Raw genomic sequence first — 13016 nt, forward strand, 5'->3', positions numbered from 1 at the left:
ACAAAGCCAGTTGATGTAGTAACTTAGCCCGGACATGCCATGTCTTGGATGTCCTTCTTTCGAGTGTTGCCAAAGCAGGTGACCTGGCACTTAGACACAGAGATGGCTTAGAGTTGGCACACTCCCCACCTAAGTGCCGGTGCCGAAATATGGGCCGTGTGAATGTTCATAATTCAAAGGTAAGCCAAGGCACTCCTTACGGTGGCAAAATGAGGCTAATTAGCGATGCCAAGGACAAGCATTAACTAGTACTCGGTTTACAGGCTAAACAGCATGGGCACATTGTGGTGAGATTTCAGGTGCGCTCATGCAGGAATGGTATTCAGCTCCCTCTGACACCATGACAGTGTGCAGACCATAGGTCCGTCGCCGAGGCCATAATTACTATTAAACGCCTGACACACTGTTTATCATCACTTACTACACGTGACAGGCTGCCATTTGTCTAAACTGATATATACATTCACAGACCCGGTCACATTAGGAGACCTTGCTGAATACATAATGGGAGAAATGTTGTATTTCCTTCAGAGTGATGTAACTCTGAATCTTCAGAGGACACACTATGACTTGTCATTTGACTTTAACCCCTTGGCAGCTAGGCCTTTCCACCCCTGTGCTAAGCCTTTTTTTGGCTATTTGGGGTAGTTTGCGCGTAGGCACCTGTAACTTTTTGACCACAAAGAATCCACACCAAATTTGCATTCTTTTCTTCCAACATCATGGGGATTTAATTTTATTTAAAAATATATATATATTTTCATTGATTGTGACAGGACATAATAAATGTTACACATTACACAAAACCCGTTGCAATTGTTTGTACATTTTCCACGTTCCTGGTTAACCCCCTTTTCCCAACCAGTCTCTTGCCTTCTGGCTTTTGTCTCTACTGCTACGGGAATCGACCATTTGGTTTATTCTCCGCTGTATCCCCTCTCCCGGGTTCACACACAAATTTCCACGGTACATATTCCACATGTTCCAGATCTGCTCCCCCTTCATGGGGCACCCCCTGCCTGTATATACCATTTGTTCGGCAATCCTACACCAGTCGAGGTCTCTCTCCCAATCTCGCAGGCATGGTATTCCCGGCACCCCCCAATGTTGAGCAATGTTGCAGCACGTAGACAGCCACCTCCCCGCTTGAGACAAGGAACATAGCAAAATGTCACAACAACATGTAGCAGGGCCATGATCCCAACCAAGAAAAAGGATGGGAGACCAGTGCCTAGACAAACAGGGAACGACAACCTCCAAGGCAACCCCGGCACAGAATGGGACCACCCCCCCCAAGAGGCAAAGGGCAAGGCACGGCCAGGTGACCCCAACTCAGAGGTTAGCAGAGGCCCCAGGGACCCTTAGTAACAAAGAGGGAGGGAGGGAAGGGACGAGACGAAAGGCAAGCCTCAAACCTGGAACAACCAGAACAGAAAGGCACAAGAGTACCCCTGGAAACATCCTCCAAAGCGCCAATAGAGGAGGAAGGAACAAGAAACAAGACAAAAAAGCCTATGAAAAGAACAAGGAATGCACCCACAGGAAACATAGCCACCCGGGAGGCGAGTGCAGAAGACCAAGCGAAAGGTCCTCGCAGAACGGGGAGGAAGGACGGGCTGTGAAGGAATCTGCAGCTAGAATCGTCTCTTCTAGATACATCACTACCGAAGGTAAGTAACTCGTACATCTGATGGAGACTACTGGCCGCAGATTCCTTAACGTAGAATAGATACCCTAACCATAACCCTGGGGAAGGAGGGTCTGAGAAAGAGCCTCACCAGCCTGGACAAAACAGAGGGTCCCACAGGGGACTAGTCTAACAAAAAGGCAAAGAGCCACGTCAAACCCCCAGCAAGGGGGAACCCGCACAAGCAGAACACCACTGACCCCAAGGGGGAGTAGGAATAAAAAAGAAGAAAGGGAGCCCCGTTCACCCTCAACATAGGAACCAAGGGAAAAGCCAGGGGGGGTCAAAGCACCCCACGCCCGTACAAGGCAACAGAACCTCCAACCGATGCCAGGGCAAGGAAAAGGAAATGAGCAACCCAGAGGAGGGCCCAAGGAAACGAGGGAAAAGAAGGCGCGCCCATCACAGTCAGAAGGCAACAGACCAGACAGAACGGCACCGACAGCAAGAAAGTAGTCGGAAGCAGGAAGAACCCGGGCATCCCCCGGAGACCGGCCAGGCTACACCAGGAAGAAGGAGGAACACAAAACCATCTCAGCCTCCAAGATAGAGACATGAAGGATAAGAAGAAGAGGAGGTGCCCGAACACACCTCAGCGAGAGGGCCGCGCACACAACCCAAGAAGCAAAACCAAAGCCACGACTCTAGGCCGCAGACGGCAGGCCAGATCTGGTACACAGCGCAGCGACCCAGAGGAAGACGTGCCGGGACACCACCAAAACAGTCTAATCCAGTAAAGGGGAAATTGCATCTGCAACATACATGAACGCCATGGAGAGCAGAAGCCCGAAGGCGACCACAACCCCCCAGCACAGCATAAGCTATATAACAGCTACCACTACCCCACATAGGGTACGTTAAGTCCCATAAAATGGGAACCCCCTTTGAAGAACCTCCGCAGCAGAGGACAAAAGAAAAAGTTGCGGGGAAAAACCCCCTAAAGAGGGCTTATCAACCAGTCCAGGAGAAAAACACAGGAGGCCTCATCTCAGGGCCAACCTGGAGCAGGTAATCAAGCAAAAACACACCGTAAAGAAGGGCCGTCCAGCAGCCAACAGAACCACAGCCTCCACAAGGCGGACTCGAATGGCCATAAAACACACAGAACTACAACAACAAGGGCGACCTGCCCAATAAGGAAGAAGTTCAACAAAAGCCAGCCAAACTCACCAGTCACTGAGGGGGAGAAGGAGGAGGAGGAGGCCGAAGCCCGCCAAGAACCTCCAGACGGCGGATTCCGCTGGGGCGTGGAACAAAAGGGTGACATCAAAGGGAAGATCCACTAGTCTTTCCCGCACATTTTCTGGGAACATGCTGTCCCTAAGCCAAGCCTGGCAGCGAAGGGCCACCGAAGAAGCCATGGCAACGACCCAGCACCTCCGAGATGTCCAGAGCGAAGAATAAACGCCATCAGCTCCCGGCCATACAAGCAAGGTGCCGCCAACCAACACCAGCACACTCTGGAGAAGCTGAAGATCCAAGGGACTCTGCAGAGTCCCACAAACAAGAGGTGGCCCTAGCCAACACACAAGGTGTTAAGTGCTCACAGAGCTGCACTGGTCGAAGCAAACATGTTACGGCCCCAAGAGTCCAGAGGGGGCCTCCCGGGAAGGTGGAGCCAACAGTGATGGCAGGGAAAGAAAGGCGGTCCGCAACAGGGGCCCACTGGCAGAGGGATGGAGGGCAAGACACGCCGGGTCACGCGGCGCCAGAAGGTGTCGATGAAGGTGTTGGTGCACCGGATCCCCCGTGGCGGGACGTCCCCAAGTCCCCGTCGGAGAGGAATTGAGCGAACCTTCAAAGGGGAACATCAGCTCCTGTCCACCAGAGCCCTGGTGGAGAATCTCCAAAAGATGATCCGCGGGGAAATGGACAGCCGGATCTCCCATGCGCAGAATCCCCACAGCCGTGGAAACAGTGCGGGCGAAGGCCGCACCTGCCTCCTTAGGGCCCGTGGTGGAGAAAGCAGCTCCTCCGTGGGCGACGGCTGTAGACTAAGGCGGCCGCCCCCAAAGCCATATGGAGTGGGCAGGGGCCAAGCTTGAAAGGGAGAAAAAGGGGAAAAAGGAGCCGAAGAGTAGGGGACCTGTGGTTCCTCCGGCGAAGGCCGCGGCAAGCAGCCGTCTTTTGACGTCGTCGGGGAGAACGCCACGATGCGGCGGCCCATCTCCAGTGAGTACGACACCAGCAGGCGCGCAACCTCTGGAGAAAAGGGAACGTCAGAGGATGAATCCACGATCTGACGCCCGTCTGGTGCTGTAGAATCCGCAACCTGGAGCACGGCGTCGTCGTCATCCAACACCACAGGAGACGGAGGCCGGGCCTCCACCTCTCCACCTGGAGCCGGGGATTGGGGCTGGGACGGAGCCGAGGTGGTCAAAGGGTGGTGCCGGAATGGCACGGACTCGACCTCCAACGAAGCAGCTGCCTGCGTGGAGGAACAAGAAGCCACCGGAGAGCGACAAGGAGTCCCCCGCCAGCCTCGCCCCGTGGGGGAACGTGAGAAGTCCACCGACCCCCACGGCGGCACCAAGACCGACTCGAACTCTGGCGAGGCATCTGACTGCGCGGAGAGACGAGCTGGGCCCGGGGACCGACCAGGAGTCCCCCGCCAGCCTCGACCCACGAGGGGACGAGAGGGGCTCTCCGACCCCTGTGGTGCCGCCGGCCTCAACTCTACCTCCGACGAGGCAGCCGCCTGCGTGGAGGAACGAGAGGGGCCCGGGGAGGGACGAGGGGGTCCTCAGACCCCTGTGGTGACACCAGGGCCAGCAACTGCCGGCGCCGTAGCGGCAGCACCTCAACCTCAGACAGTGTCGCCACCTGTATAGATGGCCGAGTGGGACTCGGGGATGCGAACTGAGCCCCGGCGACCTCCCGTGACACCACAGGGACTCCCACAGGAGTTTGCGGCGAAGCAGATGAGCCATGGTCCGAAGGAGGGAACCCCGAAGGGCTGCACCTCAACGGCACCACATCCTCCGAGCCTGCATCCGGACTACCCGTGCCGGAGCCGAAGCCACCGGCGACGCCGCGGAGGGCCTCACATGGCGCAGGGGATCTGCCGATGTCACAGGAGGTGAAGCCAGCGAGGCATGCAAAGCCGCCGCATATGTCTCCATCTGGGCTCTCGACGTCCCCTCACCGGGGAACGTGGATAGGGGATGACACGCAGGGCCGCATGACCCGCGGAGAACCCACGCCCCCAACTGGCCGGAAACCAGCCTTACGGGACAAGCTGCAACACTTACCCACAGGCGAGAGACGCTCTTGCGGCACGGGAGAGGGATGAGGGCGACGAGGATGACGGCTGCTTCGAGAACCTTCCGCAGAGGTGGAGCGAGGCGACGAAGCCGATCTTAACAGGCGAGCCGAAAGAAGTTTCATCCGGCGCTCCCGCCGCGACTTCGGCTTCAACCGCTGGCACGCCTCGCAATCAGTGGAGCTGTGGTACTCCCCCAAGCACCACATGCAGATGAGGTGAGGATCCGTCGCCGACATAAAGCGCCCACCCACAAGACCTACAAGACATGAAGCCCGAAGGCATCCGCACACTGTTCCTACAACACATGAGGGAAAGAAGGGAAAGGCCGAAACAGGCCCAAGAATGAACCGGCTCCGCATTGCAAGCGGAAAAGGAAAAAACTGACCTAGGCGCGCCGGCGTGGGACTTATGTGACCTCGCTGACATCACGTACTTGGGCGACGCCTGGGCAGAGCTGCGTGATGCCGTCCCCCCAGCACACAGGGATGCTGGGCAAAAAAGTTTACGGATCCAGTCTCACGCCTGCGGATAATTCTACGTTAAGGAATCTGTGGCTAGTAGTCTCTATCAGATCAGGTGAGCAATTTCCCTGTCTCATCTCCAAATTGGTATATTTTTTGCCTGGCTGCCGTATGTTGGGTCCTGGCTGCGTCTGTGGCCAGTTCAAAGTATATATATTTTTTTTATAGCTAGGATATGTCTAGTCTCCTCTGCGTTATCAGTTAGGGCTCTCTCGATTTGCAGGAGCTCGCCCTCAAGTTTTTCCAAAGCTGGCTTTTTTCTCTTCCTATGCCCTGCTATTAAGGAGATAGCTTGTCCCTGTTTCACAGGCTTATATGCCTCTCATAATGGTAGTGTGAATTGGGCCAACCCGTGTTTTCTTCAAAATAGTTTTTCGGCGCTAGAAGCACAGAGTTTGAGCCACCATGGGACAATTCTCGTCCATTACCCCCCTCCCCGGGGGTCCCCATTCTGAGTAAACCTTCAATAGCAGTGAATGGTCCGATATTCCCATGCCATATGACACATATCTCTAAACTTCCCCATTAGGTCTGGCAATGCGATTATGTAGTCTATTCTTTAAAGACTGTTGGGGGCACCCGAGTAAAACGTGTATTGTTGTGCTGTAGGATTGTTGGTATGCCACACGTCTACCAGCCCCATCGCGTTCAGAAATTCTAATAATTTAGAGTTTGTTTGATGTGTGGATCGCTGTGGATATCTAAGTTCGCAAAGAGTACAGAATTGAAATCTCAGCAGCTCAACCACCGGCATCTCCAACAGTATATCTCCTATATCTTTGAATGTGTGTGTGTGCAACGCTGGGCGGGACATAGACCGAGACGACATTTACCACCCTCCAAGACCCCGACAGTGGCACGTATAGTCCCAAGGCATCTGCCCAGGTTTGATTCAATGCTAAGAGAAAGGTCTTTCTGTGCAATATCCCCACCCCTCTTGAACCAGTAGTGAATCTCGCGTGTGTAATCAATTTATATCCCCATCTATCTAGGGCTTTACAGCTGTTGCCAATGAGGTGCGTTTCTTGACGTAAAGCTGTATCAGGGAAGTGGCGCTTTATGTATTGAAGAACAATTCCTCTCAATTCTGCGCCCCAGCCCATTCACATCCAAGAGAGAAGTCTCATTCCTGGGCCATTGCCCATATCATTTGCCTCTAATATGGTTTTTAACTTTCATTTTCCCTATAACCCTCGAACGTGATTGTCCCTTTTTCGTGGGATATAGTAGGTATTTCCTGTCTCCATGTCCTGCAACTGGTTTACCCTGAACAACATACTTTTAAAAAAAACTCTTATTAGTGAATAAGAAAAACAAAAATATGACAGTGGATATGTGATAGTGCATTCATACCTTAACCACAATCAATTTGTCAGTACATTCCAACATTACCATTATATACCGTAAATTTTACATTGTGCCCAGTAATTTCACGGAGTCATACATTCCTATATAGAGGGATCAGTAAACGGTACACAACATTCCCCTGGCTTTGTTCCATTCCCCCCAGATCTTGGTCCATTTTCCAGGGCAACCTCTCCCTTCGTAGATCACCCTCTCAGTCTGCATACACCAGTCCATATCGGCTTCCCAGTCCCGGAGTTTGGGCACTGTGTCTCCCTTTCAAGCTCCGGCTATATTACGTTTCGCTATTACATTCTCAAGGGAAACCCAGATCCTTTCTTTAGCCGTCTGAACAGCATTCTTCATTCTTCTGGTCAAGCAATGAAATTTCCTGTCAAATAGCCCAGTGCCTCTAGTTTCCCCAAACGCTTCCTTTCCCTCCCTCCCCTAACAATCCTAAATTTAAACAGTGAATAACAAGTACCCCCCTCCCTGCAATCCGGGCTTAGAACTGCCCGATTCCCCAACTATGCAGAGTGCCTGTCCCCCTGACCGATTCTGTATCACCTGGGGGGATTACGTAGCTTTACCCCCGTCTCCACCAGGTATCCCTTATACCTCGGGGGAACCAGCTAATACCATTCCTGGTCATGTGAAAATCCTTGTCAATTTGTCCCTTCTTTTTTAGAGTTCTTTATGTAATTCCTGGCTCGCCTGACATCTGTTTACTCAGCTGTGTCCGTACCATTATCTCAGAAAGGATTGGCCGCTTCTGTTATTCTTCTTCTGGAATCCGGCCATTTTTGGTAGTTCGTTGCAACTGTTCCTTGGGTTCCTGTGTTGATTGTCTATGCCTCGCACGCTAATCTTTAGGGCTGTTGCCACCCACCTACCTCCACCCACTCCTTGGCTGTTTCCGGATTCTCAAAAACACAAGCTTTGCCCTCTGCTTCAACCCTTAATTTAGCAGGGAATATCATGGAAAACTTCATATCTCGCCTCCGCAGTTCCTGCTTGACCTCATTAAAGGCCCATCACTGTCTCTGAACCCGGACACTGAAGTCAGGGAAAAAGATTATCCCACTATTTTCAAAGTAAACATGTGGTCCCCTCCTTGCCGCCTGCAGAAAAATGTCCCAGTCTCGAAAGTTAAATATTAGGTCCAGGATGGGTCTGGGAGGTGCTCCGGATTTAGGCCTCCAACCCGGGACCCAGTGTGCCCTTTCCATGGTGAAGAATTTTGAGAGATTCGTTGGTTGCATGTGATTGATAAGGTCTTCAATGAATAGATCTGTTGCTGGCCCTTCCGCATGCTCCAGTACCGCAATTATGCGAATATTATTCCAGTGTGATCTTCCCTCGTATTAGTCTGGCTTTATTTCGAGGTCACGACAGGTAGCCTGAACTTTCTTGACTTGCTGTTGTATGGACTGTGAGTCGTTTTGTATTCCTGAAACCATGGTCTCCTTCGTGGTTACTTTATCCCTCATTTTTCCAAGGTCTGCTCTGATCAATACCACTTCGTTCGTGACAGTGTCCATTCTTTGCTCTAGGGATGTGCCTACTGTCATGATAGCTTTCAAAGTGTCTTTTAGGGAGGGTTCATCAGCATCCTCGGGTGGCTGAAGAGATTGGGGGCATAATCTCTGCTTCCGCCGAGTGGGTTGTATTTGTTGTAAATGTAGTAAATGTATCTGATTTAGTTTGGTGTCCACCTTCCGGTCCCCTCCCCCCCAACACAATCGGAGGGTGAGTGGAATGTATGGGTTTACGTGGTTTTCGAAGTAATGGGGACCTGCCCATTGGGAGAAATCCTCTCCACTCGACTTGTCGGATTTCTCCCGCCCTTACAGCTCTCATTCAGGGTTACAGTCTTTTCAACCAGTCTCTCTGGTTCCACGCAATCTCCTCGGACCCTGAAATTGGAGAAGAATTTCTCCGCTCTGGGCTTCGATTATTCTGTATGGCAGGGTAGAGTCTGCGCCACAGGCGAGAGCTGCCTGCACCTCGTCCGTGAGAGACTGTGGTTCCTGGACCTGGACATTCAGTGCATGGGATGTGTCCAAGCCCATATCCCCTCTCCCCCAACAAGTGCCCAGAGGGGGAGGGCGGGGTATCGGCTTGGACACATTCCACGCACTGAATGTCCAGGTCCAGGAACCACAATCTCACGGACGAGGTGCAGGCAGCTCTCGCTTGTGGCACAGACTCTACCCTGGCACATCGCTTCTGCAAATAACTAGGGCAGAGACCATGCAGAGCACGGTGAGCCATGGAAAGCATTTTAAATTTAATGCGAGACTCCACCGGGAGCCAGTGCAGAGTACGTAAATGAATGCGGACACCGTCTGCAGGGTAATCCCAGTAGCAGTCTGGCGGCCGCATTTTGACCTACTTGAAGTTTCCTTGTCAGGTAAGCCAGACTGTCAGCCAGCAAGGCGTTAGCGTAATCTAGGCGAGACAGAATCGGTGCTCTGACCACCGTCTCCTTGGCACTCACTGGCAGCAGAGGGAGGAATTTCTTCAAGGTTTTAAGGGTCCCAAAACAAGTTCCTGTCAGCTTTTTTATCTGGGAAGAAAAGTTCAAGTCTTCATCGAACCAAACCCCTAGGTTTTTGGCCAGGCCCTTGCTCACAGTAGGGCATGGAAAGTCAGGGGGCCAGAGCCTAGCCCTGAAGTCCTCAGGGAATGAACAATACAGAAGAACCTCCGATTTTTCTTCATTACACTTCAACTGTGAGCTTGCTAACCAATGAAACACCGAAGCTAGACAATGCTGCACAGCCTCCACCGCATCCTCTCCCCTCTTCCAAGAGAACAAGAGTTGTGTATCGTCTGCATAGGCCATCACCTTAGCCCCCAAAGACTCCGCAAGATAAACCAGCGAGTCAGATAGATGTTGAAAAGAAGAGGGCTAAGGGATGACCACTGAGGAACACCAGTGGCCAGATGTAACGGCGTAGACATGCAGGGGGGCAACCACACCTGCTGTGATCGACCCCCCAAAAAAGCTCAAATCCAACACAACGCCGAACCCGAAATACCAATTGCCATCAGGCGATCCAGAAGTAAAGAATGGGGCACCGTATCGAATGCTGCCGAGAGATCGAGCAAGACCAGAGCGACTCTCCCGCCGGCATCCAGGCACTGACAGAACGCCTCTGTCACCTCTACAAGCGCAGACTCTGTACTATGGGCCGCACGAAATCCCGATTGCGCTGGGTGTAACAGACCCGCCACCTCTACATAGTTGGTAAGCTGGGATGTCACGACCTTCTCACAGACTTTAGCCAAGCTTGGCAAGAGCGAGATAGGCCGATAGTTGGCCGGGGACGTTGGGTCAAGGGACGGTTTCATAAGGAGGGGCAAGATTAGTGCTTGCTTCCAGGGTAGCGGAACACAGCCCTCGCAAAGTGATTGATTGATCACTAGATTGACTTCGCCATTAATTGTGTTGGCCACCTCTATAGAAGCCTAGCAGGACAAGGATCTTTCGGTGATCTTGATTTGAGGGCTTTCAAAAATTCTAAGAGATGTAGTTAAATCCACTGGACTAAAAGCGGAGAAGGAGCCACTCCGCTCCTTCTCCTGCACCCCCAAAGGAGCAGCTAGAGTTGTCTTAGGCCCACTCAAAAAAGATTGCTGGATGCCAACTATTTTCTCCTGAAAGAAGTTAACCAAGGTATTACACCAGGTAACAGAGGATGGTATCACCGCCGCCTGGGCACTAGGAGCCACAAAGCTCTGTACGATGGCAAATATTTCTTTAGAATTGTTGTTGGCCCACTCAATACGAGCCGAGAAGTGACAGTCTTTGGCTAGGCCAATAGAAGAATATTACAGCTTTTGTTTAGCTCTCAGTGCCAGTTTAGCAGTGGGGCAATAACCACTGAGACGCCAGGCTCTTTCAAGAACCTTACAGGCGTGTTTCAGTGTTCTCAGCTCCGCAGTAAACCAAGGCTTAGATGGAGACTCTCTCCTAAGCGTACTATGCACCGGAGTAGAGATAGCACTGACCGAGTCGGAGATCCAAGCAGCAAAGCTGGCCACATTATCTTCCAGACTGCCCAGAAGGAGAGGCCGCCCAGCAGCTAGACAGCCGCTGAGTTGCCCCGCGTCCAGTTTCCTAGCCGTAGGGGGACGATGGTGGCTAACAGCCCGAGGCGGGCGTAGAGCCTTCCATGAAAAAATATGGGGAAATGGTCCAACCAAACGACCTGATGGGGGTTCACCATAGATATAAGCAAATTGGAGCAGATCAGATCCAGAATATGGCCTCCTTGATGTGTCGGATGAGCCACCCATTGTGAGAGCTGGGCCATCTGAAGAGTCTCAGAGAAGGTGACCGATTCCGCCAAGTCTGTGACATCAAGATGCAAATTAAGATCTCCCAAGAGTAAATAATTCGTAAAGCGAAGTGATCTATCTGCCAGAGCGTCCCCAAGAAAATCCAGAAACGCCTTAGCTGGTCCCGGAGGTCGATATAATAAGGAGCCCCCTAAAGTAAAATGCGGCGATAATTGCAGGCAAAAGTCAGCCGCCTCACAGCACTCCCACAAGGAGGAGGTTTCACTCTGCAGAGATCAACAGTCCCTGTATATAATGGCCAGACCTCCATCTCTACCAACTGGGCGATCCAGGCAATGAATTTTGTAGCCTGTCAGAGTAGCCAACGTGACAATCGGATTAGAGAAAGTATCGAGCCAGGTCTCCGTAATGAATAGGAGATCTACCTGATTATCAATAATCAAGTCTGTTATATCATTAAAATGCTTCCTCATTGATCTTACATTCATGAGACAGGCATTAATACTTCCCTGAGAGCACGAGAAGGTAGGCTCCACATCCGTGGGAAGAGACGGAGTGGGACGGTATCCGCAGTCAGAGCATCCGATACTGGTGATAGCCTCTAACTGGTTGGTTGTCTGAGACGGACACATGGGGGTACTGTAGGCAGTGTGGCTCGCCTTGAGCCCTGCCTTAGCGCTGACGGGCGCCGACGGGCTTGCCTTAGGCGCGCCTTAGGCGCGCCATCAGCGCGCCCGCTGTGAGTTCTGCCTAAGCACTGCCTAAGCCCATTTATGTAGGGTATGGCCAATGCTGGTATGCTGCGTGAAAGCGACTGGACCGCTGACCACGAAAGACGCGTGTCACATCCAAAATGGCCGCTCCCGAGTGCAACTTGTGCCGGTATAAGCAGCAGTGAGGTGGAATTAGCCCCCACGAAGAGCCGTGCAAGAGTACCCCCAACACAACACCAGTCCCCCAGGTAACAGAAACAATTACTAAATTATGCCAATTTTTACAAAAATTCATGCCTCCCTAATTGCCGTTCGGTACATAAAAGCGCTAAAACAAGGGCATTCTGAATAAATTTAAAAAAAACCTCTCTCACCCACGCACTCCCCCACTCTCCTGCACCGTACATAACGCTTCCATGCATTTAACATTGCATGGTGGTAGAGTCAAATCTTGTTTGATATGTGTCTTGAGCAGACCGTGATTCTCTCTTCCAAATCGGACTATAAAAAAAATAAATGGAAGGTAGGTATACCGCATGAGGGAAACGTAGTTAAATTACATGTTTATGTGATGTTAAGTTTAATGAAGATCTGTAAAAACTTAATAAAAACATGTATTAGAAAAATGGTGAAAACACACTCTACCCTCTTTGAACATAAAAGCGTAAGACGTCGGCAGTAGAATATCAAACTGGAGGCACCATATTTACATCATTGTGGAGTATGGTTTAAACCTCATTGTAATAAAAATCAAAACTTGATGGCAGTTTTTATGTGGAGCAGGCTATACCCAGAGATATTAGCGCGCTGTACAAGAGAGCTGGTAGTAAGTTCTGGATAACAAACATCACTTAAACAACCTATTCGCACCTGGAAAGCAATTAACAAACAGACTTCTGGTCTCGGGTATCTTTTCGGATTCCAGTGTTTGTTTTTGTTTTTGTTCTTTAGTGCAAATTTTCTGTTTGTCTAATTTCTATTGTTTTGCAATACTTTATTAAGTGTTTCAATTACAAAGATTTTTTTTTTGTTTAGTTTTATATAGTGCAAACTCGACCCGAAGGTAACAACGCTTTACATGAGCACCAGTCAATCAATCAAACATTTGTAGAGCGCACTACTCAGCCGTGAGGGTCTCTAGGGGGAGGGGGAGGTGCTGGTACTACTCGAACAGCCAG

The 13016-nt window shown here is 51.2% G+C and overlaps 1 protein-coding gene across 2 annotated transcripts in view; it reads right to left on the reverse strand.

Moving 5' to 3' along the window:
• LOC144823334 (mitogen-activated protein kinase kinase kinase 6-like) overlaps positions 1-13016 on the reverse strand; it is a 1091718-nt gene that overhangs the window by 328155 nt on the left and 750547 nt on the right. The gene's annotated exons all lie outside the window — the stretch shown is intronic.

Source organism: Lissotriton helveticus, chromosome 3_1, assembly GCF_964261635.1.
Source record: "Lissotriton helveticus chromosome 3_1, aLisHel1.1, whole genome shotgun sequence".
In the NCBI taxonomy this organism is placed as follows: domain Eukaryota; kingdom Metazoa; phylum Chordata; class Amphibia; order Caudata; family Salamandridae; genus Lissotriton; species Lissotriton helveticus.